The following is a 7,500-nucleotide window of genomic DNA, read 5'->3' on the forward strand; positions in this document are numbered from 1 at the left end:
TCGTTATCGGAATTAACCAGACAAATCGCTCCACCAACTAAGAACGGCCATGCACCACCACCCACCGAATCAAGAAAGAGCTATCAATCTGTCAATCCTTCCGGTGTCCGGGCCTGGTGAGGTTTCCCGTGTTGAGTCAAATTAAGCCGCAGGCTCCACTCCTGGTGGTGCCCTTCCGTCAATTCCTTTAAGTTTCAGCTTTGCAACCATACTTCCCCCGGAACCCAAAAGCTTTGGTTTCCCGGAGGCTGCCCGCCGAGTCATCGGAGGAACTGCGGCGGATCGCTGGCTGGCATCGTTTATGGTTAGAACTAGGGCGGTATCTGATCGCCTTCGAACCTCTAACTTTCGTTCTTGATTAATGAAAACATACTTGGCAAATGCTTTCGCTTCTGTTCGTCTTGCGACGATCCAAGAATTTCACCTCTAACGTCGCAATACGAATGCCCCCGCCTGTCCCTATTAATCATTACCTCGGGTTCCGAAAACCAACAAAATAGAACCGAGGTCCTATTCCATTATTCCATGCACACAGTATTCAGGCGGGCTTGCCTGCTTTAAGCACTCTAATTTGTTCAAAGTAAACGTGCCGGCCCACCGAGACACTCACTCAAGAGCACCCTGGTAGGATTGCAACGGGGTCCGCCTCGGGACGCACGAGCACGCACGAGGCGCGTCGCACGCCTTCAGCTCGCCCCACCGGCAGGACGTCCCACGATACATGCCAGTTAAACACCGACGGGCGGTGAACCAACAGCGTGGGACACAAATCCAACTACGAGCTTTTTAACCGCAACAACTTTAATATACGCTATTGGAGCTGGAATTACCGCGGCTGCTGGCACCAGACTTGCCCTCCAATAGATACTCGTTAAAGGATTTAAAGTGTACTCATTCCGATTACGGGGCCTCGGATGAGTCCCGTATCGTTATTTTTCGTCACTACCTCCCCGTGCCGGGAGTGGGTAATTTGCGCGCCTGCTGCCTTCCTTGGATGTGGTAGCCGTTTCTCAGGCTCCCTCTCCGGAATCGAACCCTGATTCCCCGTTACCCGTTACAACCATGGTAGGCGCAGAACCTACCATCGACAGTTGATAAGGCAGACATTTGAAAGATGCGTCGCCGGTACGAGGACCGTGCGATCAGCCCAAAGTTATTCAGAGTCACCAAGGCAAACGGACCGGACGAGCCGACCGATTGGTTTTGATCTAATAAAAGCGTCCCTTCCATCTCTGGTCGGGACTCTGTTTGCATGTATTAGCTCTAGAATTACCACAGTTATCCAAGTAACGTGGGTACGATCTAAGGAACCATAACTGATTTAATGAGCCATTCGCGGTTTCACCTTAATGCGGCTTGTACTGAGACATGCATGGCTTAATCTTTGAGACAAGCATATGACTACTGGCAGGATCAACCAGGGAGCTGCGTCAACTAGAGCTGAGCAGCCGGCCGCCCGGGAGTGTGTCCCGGGGGCCCGCGCGAACACGCAAGCGTCCGCTCAATTATTCTGCAAACAGGAGGAGGCTGAGCTCCCCTGCACGATACACCTCGAAACCCTCTCAGGTCCCGGCGGCGCGCAGCGCCGTCCTAAGTACTTGGTCGGGTTCGAGAGAGGCGCAATCGCCCGGAGTTTGGCGAGTAGACGCTTTAGGTGCGACCACCCGTGCTCCCAACTGAGCTTGCCGCTGCCGACAGAGGCCCGGGAGCGTGCTGTCGTGGCATTGCCGGCGGGAGACAACACGCGCCACCTACGGTGGCCGGCAGCTCCAACGCCAGCGCCACAGAAGGACAAAAGCCCCACTTGGGTGCCGAAGCGAACTCTCCCAGCACAGCGCACGCGCCAACACGTCCGCACAGCTGCGATACAAACCACCTGCGAGAACCGCAGAGGCGACCGAGCAGCAGACGGCGTCGCGGCGCCGAGCGCCGGGCGGCGGCGCATCCTCAGCGCACACAGTCCTCAATCGGACCAGCACACTGCAGATGTCCACCGCGCTTCGCACCGGGCCCGCGAGGACCTACTTTGGCCGCACGGCGCCGCGTGCAGGGTGCGCCGGCGCGCAGCTGCGCCGCCTGCCGCCTCCGTCGGCCGGCGCGCCTGCCACTGGCCGCCCCCACCAGCCGGCTGTAGCGCGTGCGCCCACGCACCGCGCGGCCAGCACGCCGGGAGGCCCCCCCTCACCGGCCGGGGACGGTCCCACCCAGCCACCGCCGCGTATCGCTTCACACCCACATGCCATTCACGTTCGTGGGCATGGTGGGTATCGCTGAAACAACCGGTTGGTAGCTCAACCGATCGTCGCCATCACTGATTCACCTCTAGCGAGAACAACCGCACCACAACGGTTTACCAGTTGTTCATTTGCGTAACGTCACCAGCAAACGTAGACGTCCATCGCCATTTGCAAATTCAACGATTGTTGCATGCCTGTGTCAGGTGTCACGACACACTATGTCTGCCCACATACACGCAACAACATGTGCACGCTTCGCGAACACGTGGAAGGTGGCCCCCGTACGTATGCGATGTCCATTGCGCGAACGACTGTCAACCGGCCTCTGTCGCATGTCGCAGATGTGGAACGCAGTGCACCATGCTGTCACGGTGTGTGAGAAGAGACGACTACGTCTGACAACACGCGCCACTACATCAACAGACGGCTCATGCTGATCGCCATCCAGGGCATACCACACTGCAATCCGGCTCTTATAGGGAGACGACACATAGCTGAGTGCACAACAGTTGGACCGCATGGTTCGCCGTTGTTGGCGCAGTCGTTGTACGGTCACATGTACCACGATGTATCATTCAGTACATGAGGACCAATGTGCAGTACAGTGTGTGATTTGGACGTACAACATCAGCGGACAGTTGACACAGGCCGTACCACAGCGTAGGCTAAGTGCTTCGCCATGCGAATGCCAATGAACAACTGCGAAGGGCATTGAGCATGTACGTCCTGCTGCCATCCACATTACAGTGTATCGCTGCAAGGTGTTTAACATGAAGCGATACACTGGGGACCAGGCAGTGCGAGTAGCAAACTATATTGCGGGGGTTGCAGTTAGGCAACACTACACTAATTTAACGCGTCGTATGACAATTACAGAGCGGGTTAAGGCCCAACGTGTGTTGGGTTAAGGCCCAACGTGTGTTGGGTTAAGGCCCAACGTGTGTTGGGTTAAGGCCCAACGTGTGTTGGGTTAAGGCCCAACGTGTGTTGGGTTAAGGCCCAACGTGTGTTGGGTTAAGGCCCAACGTGTGTTGGGTTAAGGCCCAACGTGTGTTGGGTTAAGGCCCAACGTGTGTTGGGTTAAGGCCCAACGTGTGTTGGGTTAAGGCCCAACGTGTGTTGGGTTAAGGCCCAACGTGTGTTGGGTTAAGGCCCAACGTGTGTTGGGTTAAGGCCCAACGTGTGTTGGGTTAAGGCCCAACGTGTGTTGGGTTAAGGCGCAACGTGGGTTGGGTTAAGGCGCAACGTGGGTTGGGTTAAGGCCCAACGTGGGTTGGGTTAAGGCGCAACGTGGGTTGGGTTAAGGCGCAACGTGGGTTGGGTTAAGGCGCAACGTGGGTTAGGTTAAGGCGCAACGTGGGTTAGGTTAAGGCGCAACGTAGGTTAGGTTAAGGCGCAATATAGGTTAGGTTAAGGCGCAATATAGGTTAGGTTAAGGCGCAATATAGGTTAGGTTAAGGCGCAATATAGGTTAGGTTAAGGCGCAATATAGGTTAGGTTAAGGCGCAATATAGGTTAGGTTAAGGCGCAATATAGGTTAGGTTAAGGCGCAACGTAGGTTAGGTTAAGGCGCAACATAGGTTAGGTTAAGGCGCAACATAGGTTAGGTTAAGGCGCAACATGGGTTAGGTTAAGGCGCAATATAGGTTAGGTTAAGGCACAATATGGGTTAGGTTAAGGCACAATATGGGTTAGGTTAAGGCACAATATGGGTTAGGTTAAGGCACAATATGGGTTAGGTTAAGGCACAATATGGGTTAGGTTAAGGCACAATATGGGTTAGGTTAAGGCACAATATGGGTTAGGTTAAGGCACAATATGGGTTAGGTTAAGGCACAATATGGGTTAGGTTAAGGCACAATATGGGTTAGGTTAAGGCACAATATGGGTTAGGTTAAGGCACAATATGGGTTAGGTTAAGGCACAATATGGGTTAGGTTAAGGCACAATATGGGTTAGGTTAAGGCACAATATGGGTTAGGTTAAGGCACAATATGGGTTAGGTTAAGGCACAATATGGGTTAGGTTAAGGCACAATATGGGTTAGGTTAAGGCACAATATGGGTTAGGTTAAGGCACAATATGGGTTAGGTTAAGGCACAATATGGGTTAGGTTAAGGCACAATATGGGTTAGGTTAAGGCACAATATGGGTTAGGTTAAGGCACAATATGGGTTAGGTTAAGGCACAATATGGGTTAGGTTAAGGCACAATATGGGTTAGGTTAAGGCACAACGTGGGTTAGGTTAAGGCACAACGTGGGTTAGGTTAAGGCACAACGTGGGTTAGGTTAAGGCACAACGTGGGTTAGGTTAAGGCACAACGTGGGTTAGGTTAAGGCACAACGTGGGTTAGGTTAAGGCACAACGTGGGTTAGGTTAAGGCACAACGTGGGTTAGGTTAAGGCACAATACGGGTTAGGTTAAGGCACAATACGGGTTAGGTTAAGGCACAATACGGGTTAGGTTAAGGCACAATACGGGTTAGGTTAAGGCACAATACGGGTTAGGTTAAGGCACAATACGGGTTAGGTTAAGGCACAATACGGGTTAGGTTAAGGCACAATACGGGTTAGGTTAAGGCACAATACGGGTTAGGTTAAGGCACAATACGGGTTAGGTTAAGGCACAATACGGGTTAGGTTAAGGCACAATACGGGTTAGGTTAAGGCACAATACGGGTTAGGTTAAGGTACAATACGGGTTAGGTTAAGGCACAATACGGGTTAGGTTAAGGCACAATACGGGTTAGGTTAAGGCACAATACGGGTTAGGTTAAGGCACAATATGGGTTAGGTTAAGGCACAATATGGGTTAGGTTAAGGCACAATATGGGTTAGGTTAAGGCACAATATGGGTTAGGTTAAGGCACAATATGGGTTAGGTTAAGGCACAATATGGGTTAGGTTAAGGCACAATATGGGTTAGGTTAAGGCACAATATGGGTTAGGTTAAGGCACAATATGGGTTAGGTTAAGGCACAATATGGGTTAGGTTAAGGCACAATATGGGTTAGGTTAAGGCACAATATGGGTTAGGTTAAGGCACAATATGGGTTAGGTTAAGGCACAATATGGGTTAGGTTAAGGCACAACGTGGGTTAGGTTAAGGCACAACGTGGGTTAGGTTAAGGCACAACGTGGGTTAGGTTAAGGCACAACGTGGGTTAGGTTAAGGCACAACGTGGGTTAGGTTAAGGCACAACGTGGGTTAGGTTAAGGCACAACGTGGGTTAGGTTAAGGCACAACGTGGGTTAGGTTAAGGCACAACGTGGGTTAGGTTAAGGCACAATACGGGTTAGGTTAAGGCACAATACGGGTTAGGTTAAGGCACAATACGGGTTAGGTTAAGGCACAATACGGGTTAGGTTAAGGCACAATACGGGTTAGGTTAAGGCACAATACGGGTTAGGTTAAGGCACAATACGGGTTAGGTTAAGGCACAATACGGGTTAGGTTAAGGCACAATACGGGTTAGGTTAAGGCACAATACGGGTTAGGTTAAGGCACAATACGGGTTAGGTTAAGGCACAATACGGGTTAGGTTAAGGCACAATACGGGTTAGGTTAAGGCACAATACGGGTTAGGTTAAGGCACAATACGGGTTAGGTTAAGGTACAATACGGGTTAGGTTAAGGCACAATATGGGTTAGGTTAAGGCACAATATGGGTTAGGTTAAGGCACAATATGGGTTAGGTTAAGGTACAATATGGGTTAGGTTAAGGCACAATATGGGTTAGGTTAAGGCACAATATGGGTTAGGTTAAGGCACAATATGGGTTAGGTTAAGGCACAATATGGGTTAGGTTAAGGCACAATATGGGTTAGGTTAAGGCACAATATGGGTTAGGTTAAGGCACAATATGGGTTAGGTTAAGGCACAATATGGGTTAGGTTAAGGCACAATATGGGTTAGGTTAAGGCACAATATGGGTTAGGTTAAGGCACAACGTGGGTTAGGTTAAGGCACAACGTGGGTTAGGTTAAGGCACAACGTGGGTTAGGTTAAGGCACAACGTGGGTTAGGTTAAGGCACAACGTGGGTTAGGTTAAGGCACAACGTGGGTTAGGTTAAGGCACAACGTGGGTTAGGTTAAGGCACAACGTGGGTTAGGTTAAGGCACAATACGGGTTAGGTTAAGGCACAATACGGGTTAGGTTAAGGCACAATACGGGTTAGGTTAAGGCACAATACGGGTTAGGTTAAGGCACAATACGGGTTAGGTTAAGGCACAATACGGGTTAGGTTAAGGCACAATACGGGTTAGGTTAAGGCACAATACGGGTTAGGTTAAGGCACAATACGGGTTAGGTTAAGGCACAATACGGGTTAGGTTAAGGCACAATACGGGTTAGGTTAAGGTACACATTGTTGTAAGGAAAGGTGTTTTGGGGGGGGGGGGGCCGGTTTGTTGATTGTGATTATCGTAAGTAAATGACTGCGGCATCATCTGATTTGCCACGTCAGGGTGCACCTTTGGCTCATAACAGGCGGCGCTCTGATTCCATGCTTGTGGCAGACCTGTGTCTTTCATTCCTGCCATTGTTTGTGTGCTGTGACAGGAGGCAGTATTGTGATGTTGGGTGTACCCCTGTGTAGGACATGTGTGGGTGTTGGTGGCTTAGCTGAGCAATGGTGGTTGTCGGAAGGGTGGGATATTCTGTTTTGTGAGTGGACCTCCCGGTCTGGTTATGATAGTGTGGATAGTCTAATGTGGCGGAGAGGATGCACTGGGTGTTGTTCCATGCTGGTGCTTACATATTGTCTCTGTGCCTGTTACAGGCAGAGAGTAGTGCGTGATAAGAGTGTCTGGCTGACGTGTGGTTGTGATTGTGAGCAGAGTCTTTCAGCATGTATACGGACAGTTGTATACATTATCTGTATTTTGATGGCTCTATCTATTACTAATCAGCGCCGTGTATACGTTTCATCCGGTTCCAGTCGAAACTGTTGTATCTCTGTACATTAGTGACACGGCGAGGCCGCCATGTAGTTACTCGTCTCGGCAGCTTCCACCGGTGTATGGCAAATGATTATAAGGAATCAGTCTAGTCGTCAATACCGATAGTGTGACGTCACATGTCTGGGGTGGGGGACGCTGCGCCCTTCCGGTGGGTCATGGCCTAGAAAGACTCTTCCCACGCAGGGGGGCTTGGACTGTCATTGACTCTTCCGAGTAATATACTTGCCGTACGTTTTTGCGACTGCGAGTGCAACGCTCACCGGTACCGACATGGATGGAGCGCCTCCTAGCTGACCGC

The 7,500-nt window shown here is 50.9% G+C and overlaps 1 non-coding gene across 1 annotated transcript in view; it reads right to left on the reverse strand.

Moving 5' to 3' along the window:
* Nucleotides 1–1,424, reverse strand: part of LOC124579794 — a 1,910-nt gene extending 486 nt beyond the window's left edge. Inside the window, exon 1 of the ribosomal RNA XR_006972956.1 lies at nucleotides 1–1,424. This exon is cut by the window's left edge and continues 486 nt beyond it. This is a non-coding gene — a ribosomal RNA (small subunit ribosomal RNA).
* Between the last annotated feature and the right edge of the window lie 6,076 nt (nucleotides 1,425–7,500).

This window comes from Schistocerca americana, unplaced genomic scaffold (genome assembly GCF_021461395.2).
Source record: "Schistocerca americana isolate TAMUIC-IGC-003095 unplaced genomic scaffold, iqSchAmer2.1 HiC_scaffold_313, whole genome shotgun sequence".
Lineage (NCBI taxonomy): Eukaryota > Metazoa > Arthropoda > Insecta > Orthoptera > Acrididae > Schistocerca > Schistocerca americana.